The sequence below is a fragment of the Opisthocomus hoazin genome, chromosome 7, assembly GCF_030867145.1.
Source record: "Opisthocomus hoazin isolate bOpiHoa1 chromosome 7, bOpiHoa1.hap1, whole genome shotgun sequence".
Taxonomy (NCBI): domain Eukaryota; kingdom Metazoa; phylum Chordata; class Aves; order Opisthocomiformes; family Opisthocomidae; genus Opisthocomus; species Opisthocomus hoazin.
Genome location: NC_134420.1, coordinates 59256008 through 59271358, shown reverse-complemented (window position 1 = coordinate 59271358; position 15351 = coordinate 59256008). Strand labels below are relative to the sequence as shown.

Genomic DNA, 15351 nt, shown 5'->3' with positions numbered 1-15351 from the left:
ACATATGTGCTTCCCTAAGCTAGTGTTAGTTACCTAAGCCAATGTGCAGAGTGCTAAGGAGCACTACTGGTAATGTCTGAGCAGTAGAAACAAAAATCAGCACTAACAGAAGAGTGGTTAAAAACAGACTTCAAATGTAACTAGTTCATATAGCAAAAGTATATAGATACTATATGCATAGTTTAGGGAGAGAGACACAAGAGATTTTAGCATTTATTTGCTGTTCACATTAAAATAAACATTTGTGGGTTTTTCACTAAATAGTACAGTTAATTATATTTTATGAGATTCTATTTTGTGAGATGAAGTGTCAGACTTCATCTTTGACTTTGTTAACCTTATTGTACACCTCAGTTAAAGTCTACTAATGTATCACTTCATGGGGGTAAAATCCGCTGTCACAAAGTTTCTTGGTTACAGATCACTAATTAATTGGTACCTGGGATAGAGTTTAATTATTGCTAAAGACCCAGAATTTCTTACATTGCTGTTGCAGAACTGCATAGGCAATTAAGCAACAAGAACTTTCCTATTTTACTTGGTTTATTATACTAATGCCTTGGGATGTTTGCATGAAATACATAAATTCTCTTGTATGGTAGTTAATTAAATCCGAGACCATGGTCTGTAGAAGTCACCTGTCTGACATCTGGAAAACAAGTGAGAATCAATGCCAAAGACAAAACCAAAGAAGCAACTGCTTAAACTAACAAAGTAATTTTTGTCCTTCAAAGAGCAGAAACAGAGAGAATGCAGTATTTTTTAGTTCCTTTAAGTTTTATTAAGACTTTATGATACCATTCTTGCTGGCAGAGAAGAGGTTGGTGTCAGGGGACTGGTGCTGCTTCCAAGTCTAACTGCCTCAACCAAGTCAGACAAGAATGACAAAAAATACTTTTTTTGTCATTCTTTGTGTAAATGAAAGAAACTTGTCATTCCAACTTCACAAAATAGCGCTAGAGATGAAATGCTCAACTCCACTGGGACAGCCATTTTTTTGCTGTTATTACAGAAGAAAATTATAACCATAAAAATGTCCAATTTAGAAAAAAGGTGCCACTTTAGTGTCATTTGCATAAAAGCTGTTACATACAAATTGTTATAAAGACAAATGTGTAGTACTCCTGTTGAAAATTGCTTATATCTTAGGTGCTTTGCCTGAAACGACATAGAGGCCTCTTCAAACTGAAATTCATTCTCAGGTAAATAAAGCTGAAGAAGAATTTTCACCTATTCGTATGTACGTGAGCAGTTTTTCATATTGTCTTAAACAGCTTTTGACATGCATTTCTTCCATACTTTTAAATTCCTTCCGTTCTTAGCCTGCTGGTGGCCTCCATTACAATAACTTGGCTTCGCAGATGAGGGCAGATGAAAGGCTTGTCCTGAGTGCAAGCCTATAAATCAGCTAAGATAACTTTCTGTAAACGCAGTGCAGCTGTTACTTTTTTCTTTTAGAAAATGCTCGCAAATACTCCTCTGCAATGAGATGATCACCATCCGGACCTGAAACGGGTTACTGATGTCTCTGTCACTACCACTGTTACTTACAGACTCAGAGAAATCTGTTCATTCCTTCTCAGAAAGTCAACTAGGCGTTGTTGTGCCTATGGGAAGTAGGCTAGTATACAACAGTCAAATAACAAACTTTAGTACATAAAAATGAATCTATCAAGTAGTCAGATTAACACTATTTTTTATTTCTGACAACTAATTTCCAAGGCATTTATTTATATTTGATGTCAAACTATCACGCAACATAGATTAATAACAAATCGAGATTAAGTTTTGCAGTAAAGTGAATCATCAGACATATATTACTGTAATTGAGATTGTTATGCTAAGATGAATGAGAATACTAGTAGGGGATATTCAAGTGGTCTGATATAATTGCAGAATCATTAAACTAGTGTAACTTCAGTATAAACAAGAGAAACAGCTAACTGTAGAATGCCAAGTTAAGACATTAACTCATCAAACTCTCTACATGCTATGCCATGGTAGACACATGGACTCCATTGTGTCTGAGATGAAGAGTGGAGGCAAAATATATTATGGTACAGAATCCATAAGCTTTTTTACCATTGACTATGAGACCTATAAGCATAGTGATGATTCACTAAGATATTGTACACTGCAGCCCTAATAACAGTCTATGCTATATGGAATCTTATGCAGCAAAATTAAAAATAAGGTGTTCTCTAGAACTTTAGACAGTAGAGGGCCAACAGCAATACACCTACATATACTTTCTCTGCTTTTTCAGCAGGTTAATTACTTTCTCAAGCAAAATATATTAATAAACTAAAGAGGAAAAACTTGTTCATCACATACGAAATCTAGTGTTTAATTATTTAGATACACTGCAAACAGTAAATTGAAAAAGGTCTGTTTTTCCATGTCAGAGAGCACCCACAATTTCAGGTGAGAATAGAAGCATCTACAGGTACTTCAAACATCTGAACACTAACTCTGAGTGTGTAATTTTATAATTTAAAAGCAGTGTAAGACAAAAATTGTGACTAATTCTCCTCCTTTTTTGTTATTAACATGAAAAAATACTAATATCCTGCTTAGTCTTTCTCAGATCTAGATCCTGATGCCTTCCGAGTGAAGGGTTCTGCACAGCTGTGTGGCCATGACCAGGTCATGTGAGCTGGAGTGTCACCTTAGCCGGACCTTCTCCCCACTATCTGCACCTCTTTCTGCAACAATAATGCAAAGATACCTGCTTGCTGCGCAAGGAAGTTATGTGCTTTTCAAAGAAAAACTAGGAAAACACAGGTAAAATAAAAAATGTGTTCGGCTGTCATTTATGTTCTTATTAATTTTTTAGAAACAAGCAATACTTTCAGTAACTGGTGTCCTCCCAGTATAGTCAGTCTATGGTAAATATTTCTTTTTGTTCCTTTCCAAGATGACTGAGTTACTTGTATACTGCCTTGGAATGGCAAATTCCTCAAATGCAAGGAACCACTGCTTCCTGAGTTCAGAAAGACACAATCTAGTCAGAAAATAGTTGATGTTAATCCTGTTTCAATGCTTACACACAGTAAAATTTTGCTATGCACAAAAGGAATAAATGAAATATTTTTGCACTAGTCTGTTAACAAGAATTATACACTTAATTATTTCTCAGCCCTGCCTCAGGCATATGTCCAAAACTGGGTTTTTTCTACCTGATATTATCCAAAAATCTAATCCTGAAAACTATTCCACGAGTGAGAACATCTTGACATAACTAGCCCCATTAAAAGCAATTAAAATAAGCATGAAAGTCAAGCAATTTGCATTACTGAAGTTATTACAAGAACATGAGTTCTGTGATTCTTACTGCTGGGCTGGTAAAGGTGGAAAAAAAAGAGAGTGATTTATTCTTCTTTCAAATTTTAAACATGGCAGATAACTGCAAACAACAAGTTCTGTCCATTAAAACCTCTGATGGAGAAATGATCAGTGAAAAACCACACACATAAGTTTTCTGATGCTCTCATGTTCATAGTGGACCATAAAAGCTGCCTTGATGATTCTCCTTTGCCCTTCCAAGTTTCAAAGATAAAGCAGAAATATTCTTGAACCTCTCATCAGGAATGATAAGGGGGTAAATTTCAAGCTAAAGACATGATGTAAATTTAAGCCCCTTGATGCCTCACACAAAGACCTTCTAGAAGACAAAAGTCTGGCCATCAGGCATGGTATGCAGGGGCTTCACAGAGGAGAAACAATATGGAGGAAAGACTTTCCTCTTACAAACTTCTCAGATAGACAGTTTTCTTTTTATGTTGTTCCATAGTTGGTGTTGAAGGATGTGGACCACCTCTTACAGGTTTTTGGTTCATAATACTTGGGGTTTTTTTCCTGCACTAATGAAAAGAAGAGGAGGGAAAGACTTACCTTTGCCCCCTACTGTTTTGTCCTAGGTCTTTGCCCTTGGTCTGGACTTATAACAAGCTCTGTGAGCAGCATGAACAGAATTACTGGAAAATATTTATTTTTAGCCATCTCTTTCCTTGTTTTCTGCTCCTCCTTCAAATTTCTAGCCTGATCCTAAATATTTACTGCAAACAAGATCTATCAGCAGGGAACCCATGGTTAGCTTTGCCTCAGCTTTCCCTCTCCCTATTATTTGTCTTTTTTTGCACTCTTTCTGCAACCTTTATGTCACTGCATTAGCAAATATACCACAGCATTATGTGCAGAGGCCCTTCCACTTATGTATGTTATTGCTTAGTTGGTGGAATTCAGATACAGAGGGGAAAGTTTCACTTACACTCAGCTATTATCTGTTTCTCCAAGTAAAATACAGAGAGAGAAAGAGAAGGCAAAAAGATGCTGACTTTAATGAAGCCTTCTTGAAAATCTAGGGTGACAATGAATTGAAAGAGAGAACATACAAATGAAACTGTAAATTTGAGCTGAAAGCTGGATGAAAATATTTGAAGACAACCAATAAAAGTTTGATACTAATACAATTATGGGGCTCATTGCAATAGCTCTTTGGTCTGAAATCACTTCATTTTCTGTTAAAATGAAACAAAAAATATTTACTGCCCTTTGATGTGGTTTTTCCACTGAATGGTAGATATCAGAAATATAAGGCAACTTTTCTCAAATCTGATAAAAATAGTTAAGTTAGAAGTGAGCGTAATTTTTTTCCAAGATCCTTAGTGAACTTGTCAAATATTAGCTAGTAATCATTCTAAGTCATTAGAATTTACCTTTTTCACAATATCCAGAGATCAGGCTAGCAATGACATTGGTGGTGTTGTCAATGGTTTAAGACTAGCTAACAGTCTTGTATTTTTGTTACTTTTTCTCTCTTACACTGTCCCAAATAACCTACTTGTTTGCTTCTTTTATTTGTTGTATATCTTGCTATGTTTTCTGACAAACAATAATGGAAAAGAATATAAATTGTAGCAGCCTAAACACAAAACCAAAATAATGTAGGAAATACCAAATTTTGAAGAATAACTTGCTAAAGGCATAAAAATAATAATTTTTTTTTTCCACATACATCAGAAGCAAGAAACCTGCCAGGGAGTCAATCAGGCCTACAGGTGTAAGAAGAACACTCAAGGAAGATAAGGCCATGTCAGAAAAGCTAAATGAATTCCTTGCATCAGTGTTCACTGCAGAGGAGCTTAGGGAGGTTTCCACAGTGGAACTATTCTTTATGGGGGTACAAATCTGAGGAACTGTCTTAAATTGATGTGTCAGTAGGAGAGGTTTAAGAACAAAAATCGATAAAATGAATACTGACAAATCATCAGGACCAGATGGTATTCATGCAAGAGCTCTAAAGGAACTCAAATATGAAATTGCCAAACTACTCACTGTGGTGTGTAACCTAGTGCTTAAATTGGCCTCAGTACCAAAGGAATGGAGGTGGGAAATACAATAAAAATTTTTAAAAGCATTTTGGAGTGCAGAGCACTGCTGTAGAGCAGTAAGTCTAATTTCTCTACTGGGCAAATTGGTTGGAAATATTGCAAAGAAAAAACAGAATAAGCAGGCTTACGGAGAAATGAATTAATGGAGATGCTATAAGCAATGAATAAAGCAAAGGTGTTTCCAGCCAATGATTCACTCTGTTCCTCTTAGATGCCTGTCATAGGGCAGATCTAGCTTAGACTAGGTATCTGATATTCAGAGAGTTAAGTTTAGATGAGAAGAGTACAATGCTGAGTAGCTGGGCGGTGAAATGACAAGTAAAGTAAAATGTAAGTCTATACAAAAGAAAAGACTCTGAAGTAAAGATAACTAATGATAGGTCCTATACTAGCTATTATAATTTTTAAAAAAAGATGACAAAGTAATTTGGATTGCCAGTCTGAAGCAAAATGCCTAGTATCAGATTTTAAACAAACCAAGGGAAGTATCTTTTGATGTAAGCGTGCAACTCCTTGCTAGAATATGTTTTGGATGCTAAAAGTATAAATAGCTTCAGAGAACAGTTGGAAACCATGAAAGAAGTCTCTTAAGACATTAGATGTCCCATTCAGCTCAGAATCCCCATGCACAAGATATTACCAGAAACTGAGAGACTACATTGGGGAAGCATCTGTATTTGCTTTGTGCTGAAATTCTTTCTTTAAACATCCATTACAAGCTATTTTTGAAACACAGTAGCCTAGACTTCATGGACCTATGATTTTTCCCAGTATATCCACTCCTATATTAGATTTTATGTAATTTGATATTATATGACCAAGGAAAACTTTCAAATAAAATCCACACTGTACAAGGATTCCCTGTACCAAATGTTTGCTCCATCGAACCAGTGTTACGGTAAGCACTTCTTTTAAAGCAGTGAGTTTTTCCTTGAGTTGAAGTACTTACTAGCAATCTTGCTTAATGCAGTTGGAATAGTTAGTCAGGCTCTTACTAGTTCTCAAATAGGTTCAAGCAAAAGCCAGAAGACTTGCTGGTCATGCCCTTCACAGTTTACTTTCACCAATCTTATAACCATGTTCCTCACCTACAACTTTATCTCTGTCTGCTTTGAAACAGTGAACAGGAAGGAGCCTTTCTCCAGACTACCAATAATTTATCATCCCCAGACAGAAACTGTAAAGTACATGATCATCGACTGTATTTTATTCTTATAGACAATTCTTTAATGATTAACAATTTTTCTAATATGTGACAGTAAATACGTTTGAAAGAAAGCTGTCCTCCTTTTAGGATCATTTAGCCCTGAGTATCCCACAGGTCCAGTTATCCATGTCTTTCTAGGTAGTTTGCTGATATCTCTAGCTACCCAGGAAGTTAGATGGCTTGCCACACATCCATCTGTCCTCTCAAAACCTGTAACTACTCACTCCTTTTGGCAGAGTGGATGAACATTTTGTTCAATTACCTCAAAGGTTTGATTTTAATTGTTTAATAATTCCATTTATAATGTCTCCTTTAGTCATCTGTTCAGATTTTGCAATGTTAAACTGTCTCTGAAACTTGGAACAAATGCAGATCAAAAGAAAAGAGCTAGATAACTCTCACCTGGCTTATGATGAAATGTTTCTGTACGCTAATGTTTTGGTTATTAAAATGTTTAAGGGCAGTGAAAAAGCATGGAACAGAGAGCATCAGGGATTGCCTCGAGAGTACCTCTCCATGGAGGAACAGCCCTCTGGATTTCTCTGACAGCAATGACAGATACTCATAGCTGAGATGGCCCAGGTCACTGTAAGTCTAGAAAAGAACAAAGACAATAAGATGTACCTGTAAAGAAAGTTCAGGGCAACGAAATATGTACCCAAAACAAAGCTGAGAAGACGGCACTGTGAAGCTGACCATACTAGCACACAAGAAGAGGGGAGCGGGTGCTAAAGCCAGGAAGTAGTTTGCTCCGGATGAACTTTCCTCATGGAAATGAGGAACGTAACCAAAACTGGTTCCACAAAAATGGGAAGATGCAAAGGAGAAACAAGTTATGGTCCTGTCCTCTGAAGCGGGAAGCTGACAAATGAGGAGTGCAAGCAGCCATCTCCAACTTAGGTAGGAGCTAGAAACTAAATCCAGTGTTCTTGTTCTCCATGACTGCTGATCAGATCAACAAAGTGGGGCATTTGCTTATGTTTATAGCATTCAGAGAAAAGATTTTTTTTTTAATGATCTCATCAAATTGCATCACTACATGTTGCTAAAAAAATAAATGGGAAAAAACATGATGGGTGCTTGAAGTGTGAAAAACCACGTATGTCAAGGTGCCAGGTTTCTGAGGAATCTTGCTGGAGCTCTTGACATATAAGGTCCTGTCTCTGCAGGTTTTGGTGGCACATCTCTGAGGCCAGCCATTTTTGTCTTTAAGTCTCTGTGGATTTTTAGAAAGTTGCAGAGCTATCTGGGGAAATGAGGGGGGAAAAAAAGACCTGAAACTCAGAAAGGTTTGAGGTGGATTCCGAGGAACTGAAAAAAAAAGGAGAGGAAAAGACAGGTGAAATAGGAAGACAGGGGACAAACAGTGAGAAGAAGAAAGTGAGTAACTCAGTACCTGTGAATAATAAGTTTATATATATATGTATAAATCTGTGTGTGTTAGGGTGTGTGTATATACATAAAATATGTGCATCAAAACCAGTTCTATTATTAAATAACTCATACCCCAGATTGAAGGTTTTTTCCTGGAGACACGTACCAGTGATATGACAGATTTGATGCTATCCAAAGGGAATTCTTGCTTTGGAGGCTCAAAGTCCAAGGCCAGTCCAAGACACCTCTCACAAGATCCTATGAGAGCCACAGGATTAGACCCTTGCTGTGCCCACAGTAGTGGCTTTTTAAGATTTATATCTTGGAAATGAAATTGGCTAAGAAACTTTCATCCCAATAAAGTGAAATGCCTTGCCCAAATATAAAAACCGAACAAACTAACCAGGATTGTGAGGAAGGGAGTGTTCTGGAGGTTTTTTTGACAAATATTCATACCTTGTGTTCAGAATAACTGTGAGCTGAAAGCTTAGAATATCGCTGAGCTGCCTCTTTAAACACAATACCCTTTCCCCTTTTTTCATTTAGTTATCTCCTTCTCTGCTCCGTGGCTCAATCTGCATATGTTATTGGCCTCGATTCCCTGGGCTGCCACCTTAATCTGTAGTAGCTAATAGTACAGCCTCACACATGGCCTGGGACCAGGCTCAGGTTAACAAGAAATCCAAAAGCAAATGGCTGGGGGAGGCTGCTATAAAATAACCACTTGAAAATTCAGGCTGTGATTTTTTTTCACATTTGCATGAAGGAAGCAAAGCTTTTAGTCTCAGAGGTTCAGTCAAATGCATTACAAAGATGAACATTTTAGTTAATGTTCTAGGAAGATTCCTAAAAGCAGTTTTGATTGTGTACTATTAGCATTAATTAATTTTTATACCGAGACCAGCCGTTATATTAGTAGAATGCATATTTTAATCAATTCCTTCTTGCTGTTTTGTGCAAGTTAAAGGTAGCTTTGTGGTTTGTGCCTAGTTTATACAGTGCATTTAACTCAATGTGCCTTAGGTAATGCTCATCTGAGGTTCAATGTATACTCTAATCAGAGCATGATACAAGAATTATGAATAAAACCTTGACAAGTAATGGGGTTGTTTTCATTTTGGACCATAGCGGAATATACCTTCTCTAAACAGGTGCTTGAATGCATTATTAAATAACACAATACTCAACTGCACTATCATCAAAAGCAGGCATAAACAGTTAGGATTAAATCTCTTTCCAATAGCAGCTTACCTGCATCTGAAAGTAGCTGTTTGATATACATTTGCAATCATTCTGTCACTGGTAAATTTAAAAGGATCCTTTGAAGTTATTTTTTTAAACAGTTTTCAGATTATTATTTTAGAAATATTTTATCATTTGTTATGAGCAATAAAAAGAGTGTAAAAAGTAATTAATTTCCCAATTATTTTTTTTTCAGTCTTATTTGACAAACAGCGAGACTTTCTGCTCAGGATTGCCGAGCAGAGTTTGAAATTGGTAGTGTACTGATGTTTATTTCTTTGGTCATAAACACTACTGTTGATTCAGGTGATAAGATGCTTAGACTGGGAAGTGCTCAGTGAGACATCCACCCCACAGCATCCAGCTTCAGCAATCCCTCTTCTCCCTCGTCCCTTGGTGCTTCCCTCCAAGGCTCCCTTTACCACTCAAGGAAAAATGATACTGTGTCTCAGCACGAGAGAAAGGAGAGACCATCAGGAAGTCAGACTTGGTCAGCTCAGGAGATAAAACCCAGTCCCATCAGAGGTTCTTCTGCTTTTGGCAATAATCTCCTCAAGCCTCTCTGATCCCAAACACAGCAGCTTTTCTAAACTACTGATTCAGGAGACGTGAAGTCCTGAAAGAGAAAAGAGAGGGTTAGTAAGGACAATAGGAGTTGCAAAGACATAGAGGGAGAAGGCTAAGAGAGAATCACAGAATCTTTGATACAGGGAAGCATCTGGAAATCACAGTTTCTCAAAACAGATCTACTTTCATTCTACCTGTGCCTTCTCAAGACAGCCCTCTGCTTGTTCCTGCAGTGCCAAGGGCCTGCCATCCCATGCCACCAACCAAGGGCTTGGTCCATCCCCACTGAGCATAGCTACACCAGAAGACACTGTCACCACCCCATTCGTCTCAATGGGCTTGTCCCTGGTTTGCCCTGGAAAGTCATTCTTCACACCCACAATTACATGGGATGGTCCCACGGTCCCGTCCCTCCCATGGTGCCCCTAACTCTGCACACTGACCCTGAAGTTTTTTCTCCTCTTGTTGCCATTGAAAGAATTTTTATTCTTTAACAATCCTTAGGGGTCCAAAGGGAGATGAAGTTCACTGTGCCAGGAGCTGTAAGAAACAGTCTCTGCTCCAAGCTGTTTCCAGAATGAACAAACTGGACAAACAAATGTTGGAGGGGAAAATGGAGGCACAGCTTCACAAATTGACAACAGCGCCTCAGGGTGGTCTCCTGCCTTCCAGGTCAGAAGTGCTTCACTAGACTAAGCACTGTGCCAAGTGTCTGCCCACAAATAACCCTCCTCCCACCCTCCCCACACATGTGAACATCACCACGCAAAGACTGCTCTTCTGAAAGTACAGATATGAATGAACAGGAGGAAGAGAGTAGGGCTGCAAGGGTATGCTGCAGATGGATTGAAAAAGAGTTTAAGATAAAATGAGTGTGTAAGCAATATTGGTACAGTTCCCTGTCATCTTCAAGCCAATTTGACCAACACAAACCAGGCTTATACTGGAATACCTTCTCTAGCTGTCCTGGCAGGAGCAGAGTTCAGTGCTGCTGCACTCCAGATCACCATGTCCATGATTCAGGCTTCAAAGCACTAACCTACTCTAAAGATCCTTCTAAGAAGAAGTGGTGACTTCAGTATCCACCACGGCACAAAACAGGACAATCAGTCCCTGCCATTCTGTTGTTCGGTAGATCTCAAAATCTAAGTGTTGTTAATTATGTTTATTCTGTATTAGTAATTCATATTACTGATTACTGATCAAATAAGCATACATATGCTGGGAGTATTTGGCGTAAACGAGCACCAGTGGATTGCACATTGGCAAGCCTACTGTGATGTTAAGTATTTTGGAGATATGAGGTGAAAAAAATATCACTGTACTGAAGCCAGAAAAAGTTTCCACTTTAAAGGATTCTGAGATTGAAAAACCCAGGAAAAATTCCATGACCATATGAGCAGCTTACCCATTACCATTCCAGACCATTCAGGCTCCAAAGATATTGAATGTCTGTCCTTGCTAACATCGCTAATTCTGCCCATTCACTCCTGGACTCCTGGCTTAGACTAAGACTCAGTTTATGAGAGCAGGGCCCAGCCACTGCTGCACATAGGCTTATGGGAATGACTTTCTACCCTTTCCTCGATGCAACTGCAATCAATCACCCAGAAATGAAGACTTCACTAGTTCATTGCTAGTTCCCTGAGACATTCAGCCTCCCCAAATGCTTCATAAAACTTCTAGTTTTCTAATATTTAAATTAAGTATTTCAGTTACATAATACTTAGCAATGTTGTTTATGTTTCTCTTGATTTTTCTTTTCCTACATGGACTTGGATGGAAAAACTTCTATATCAAATGTATATCTTAATTAAAGATAAGCTGTTTTAAGTGAAGGAATATTAAAAAATTTCTAAATTATCATTTTTCTCTCTTTTTCAAAGATGCAAATATCAGAAAGAGAGCAGTTAGACTTTAAAAGAAAAAATTATGAGTATTTCCCTCTTGGTACTCCTTCCAGTTCTTCCTAATTAAGGACAAGCCAAGACAGTATCATGTACCAATCTGGTATTTATTAACAAAGCTAGTCATGATTTTTAACTGATTATTGCTCAGAGGATCCTCCCCTCATTAATATAAATGAATTAGGAGGAATAGTGCCAAATGTTTCAAATGGGAATTAACATGAGACTGCAAGGTATAATTAGTTGAAAATGCTAAATACATCAAAGTATTAATTTGTGTGTGCATACATATATGCCTATATATGTACCGCATTTATATATTATCTAAAAATATTATGTATATGTACACATAGTGCACATACCCGCTTAAGTGCATCTTATGTGTGTATACCTGTTATATCCCGCACCTCAGGAAAACCAGGTATCAAGCTGAAAGAGGATTACAAAATCCAGGGAACAAAAATAAAGAGAGATCTGCACAGGAAAACTTTGATAATATATGTCATTTAAGGCAAAGAGTCTTTGAATCAAACATCATTGTAGCTACAATATCACGACAATGTTGTCTTGCTTTCCATTAGTCCCATAATTGTGTAATTTTCTCTTCTTTCCCCCTGCCATTTCTGTGCTTGTATGTGTGCCTGTATGTGTCTGTGTCCATGTGGACTTGCTGGTATGTAACAGCGAATACAGCGAGGCTGAATCACCACAGACTAGACAATAATTTTACCCCGCAATTCAGATATGTAGTTTTATATTAGACTATTTTGAGTGATTGTGACACCTCCTGCAGCTGTTGGGGCGAGTCTGAAGTTATTTGTGAAACAGAACAGTGGGGTCAGAATATCAAACATACAGAGATAGAGGCAAATCAGGACATGTAACAAAAATATGCTCACCTTTCTTTCTCATCTGTGCTCTGCACTCAGCTGGGAATGTAGCCACTCTTTTCATCACCTTGAAAAACCGAACAACAAGCTAGTCAGTAAGGTAGAACGGTTACAGTCCAAGAAAGCTGAGAGATGAGCTACTACCAGTCTTGGACCAGTTGGACCTGTTAATTCCACACAAAGGTGTAAGACTAGGCTAATACAGAGGGTGGCCAAATGTTGTTGCAAGGAAAGGCTCAGTCCCATTTCCTGGATTGATTTTCATGTTTCAGAACAAAGTCACATTTACTATGAACCAGAGAATGTAGGAATGGATACAGACACAGTTCAAATGGGGAGAGGAGGATGGCACAGCTCTGTGATTGCAGTCTCATGTCATGTTGCAGGAGTGTTTGCTGCTCCTCGTAGTTACAATGAAGGGCTAGTGCCTGTACTCTCAGACCACTCCTCAGCTTTGAACTAGAGCCTCTAAAATGTATCCAGAGTGAAAAAAAGGCCTAGACCTTATCACCACTATTGACACGGTCTGTCAGCCACAACTGTACATAAGCATCTTGTGTATAAGAGCTGCTAAACTGGATCAGACCGAAGGTCCATGTATCCTGTCTTTGACTATTGATGGTGTCAGATGTTTAGGGAAGAAACATAATAGAATGACCATTCCCTAAATATACCCTCCTAGCTTCCAGCATTTGGAGACTAACAAATTTCTTTCAGGTAGTTAAATCAGGCTGACGTGTCTAGCAGTTCCAAAAGGAGGACACAGTAACCTTCTGTTTGACCTACATGACTTTATCAAAACTTTTTTTTTCAGGTCATTTTTCCTATTGGTCTCAATAATATTCTCTAGCACCCAGTCACAATTTTGTGAGAAAATACAAGCAGCTGTCCTCTTTTCTGTTTTCAAATTGCTTCCCAGTCCTTTCACTGATTGCCCCCTAGTTTCTCTTCTTTGAATGTTTCTTCCATCTCCAACTTCTCCAAGCCATTCATGGCATAGTAGGCTTTCCCTCCTTGGTTATCTTTTTTCACCCAGTTAAGTAGCCTAGTGTTCTTCAAAGTTTGCAAGGTACGAAAACTGGTACATGAAAATAAACAATTTTAAATAAAAAACTTTTCACATCATGCCTATGTTCATTCTCTGCAACGTCATCAATAATATTTATCTACTGTCTTAAAATATGCCTTAGAACATGTTTGTAGACTGAAAGGTTAAGAGATTACAAGCAATATAAGGTAAAGACTGTATCTTTGTGTGTGCAGTAACAGGTATAATTGTGGGGCCTTTAAATATGAGTGCAGAAAAGATAATAAATGAAAACAAATGTACAGAATAGTAGCACACACATAAGAACATTTAACAGTCTGAGCTGTTCTACTATAAAAGAAATGCAGGGTTCATAATGTTTGCTTTCACCAGTGAAGAAAGCCCTGTATGGGCTTACTTATGTAACATACACTTGTGGTCATAACTGCTTCACTGGTATTTTAACCTTGAGGATTTCTAGTCCTCTAAATATCTAATTAGTACTGCTTTTTTAATGGTTTTATAAAAGCATCTTGGCACGTATGCACAGAATGGCCTGGTGCCAAAGTACCATAACGTGTAGGAACAGTAATGACTCTATCTCTGCACAGACTCTCTGTGATAGAATATGATCAGAAAAAAATCAAATGCAAAGCTGACAGGATAGCTCACATTTCTTCTAGATCTCATAAACCATAATCAGAGCAAGAGCTCTGTATCTTCAACTGGCCTTTGGTTTTTTAGACATACAGCATATGTAATTTGTTCCTTTTTTTGTCTTTTCCCTCTTCATGTCAACCTTGACCTGTACATATTTGGCATACATATTGGTCAAATCTTATCACCCCTGTCAGACACCTGAAGGATAAGAAGACCAAGGCCCAAACGAGCTTGTCAAAGGAACACTATATAGACACTGAAGAGAGATTTTCTACAGCAGAGCATCCGAGAAGCTTGGTTTTGGTCTGGAGGCACAGCCTAATGCACTGCATGGGATGTTCAGCATATGCAGTACCCATTATACTCAGGCAGTAGAAGTTAAAGCGCTACTATATATTCATCCAGAGAGCCTTTTCTGTTCATCGACATCTTCTGTAAAGAGCCTTTTCCTAAGCATCTGAACGATTCGAAGATTTATGTTAAAGCAGAAATCCCAGTAAAGGGCTTAGTTTCTGACCTAATGCTTCCTCCCATTTCTCCAAACCAACCCTTATCCCAGTCTCAAAAATCAAAGCATGATGTTCTTTACTTCTGCTTCCTGGCAGAAAATATATAGACTGTAGCGAGTATATCCCACACACCAGCAAGGCCTAGCTAACATAATGGTCCTTTGGTGCCACTAGCAGTCCACATAATTTACAGTCACCCTCAGATTGCTCTAACTCATGGCAAGGGACAAAAGCTGGCTAATGATCAGTCAGTGCAAGGTGGCATCTTTGCTCACACCTCCCTCTCAATTAGCACTCCTTGCTCCTTGCCTGCAGCAGAAAATCTGGGCCTTTATATTATTTTCCCACAACAGCAGCCTCCATCATTAATTAGTGTATGAAAGCTCTGGAGATCAATTGGGAACAGAGAAAAAAACATCCTCCTGTGACAGTGCTACTCACACTAACAGCTCCAATTCCCCTCAAGCTGTCAGTGACACATCCTTGAGCTTCTGGTGACCCTGCACAAGACCCTCCTTTGGACTCAGGGAAGGAAACACTGAGATGCACAGCCCATGAAGCTTATGGCTTCCTGA

At 38.3% G+C, this 15351-nt stretch overlaps 1 long non-coding RNA gene across 2 annotated transcripts in view; it reads right to left on the bottom strand.

The window, feature by feature from the left end:
- Nucleotides 1–1040: 1040 nt before the first annotated feature.
- Nucleotides 1041–15351, bottom strand: part of LOC142361975 (uncharacterized) — a 179605-nt gene continuing 165294 nt past the window's right edge. For both annotated transcript variants that reach the window (XR_012764569.1, XR_012764570.1), the window contains 2 exons: nt 12590–12647; nt 1041–9832 (listed from right to left, as the gene is read on the bottom strand). This is a non-coding gene — a long non-coding RNA (uncharacterized LOC142361975). The remainder of the gene's footprint in view (nt 9833–12589; nt 12648–15351) is intronic.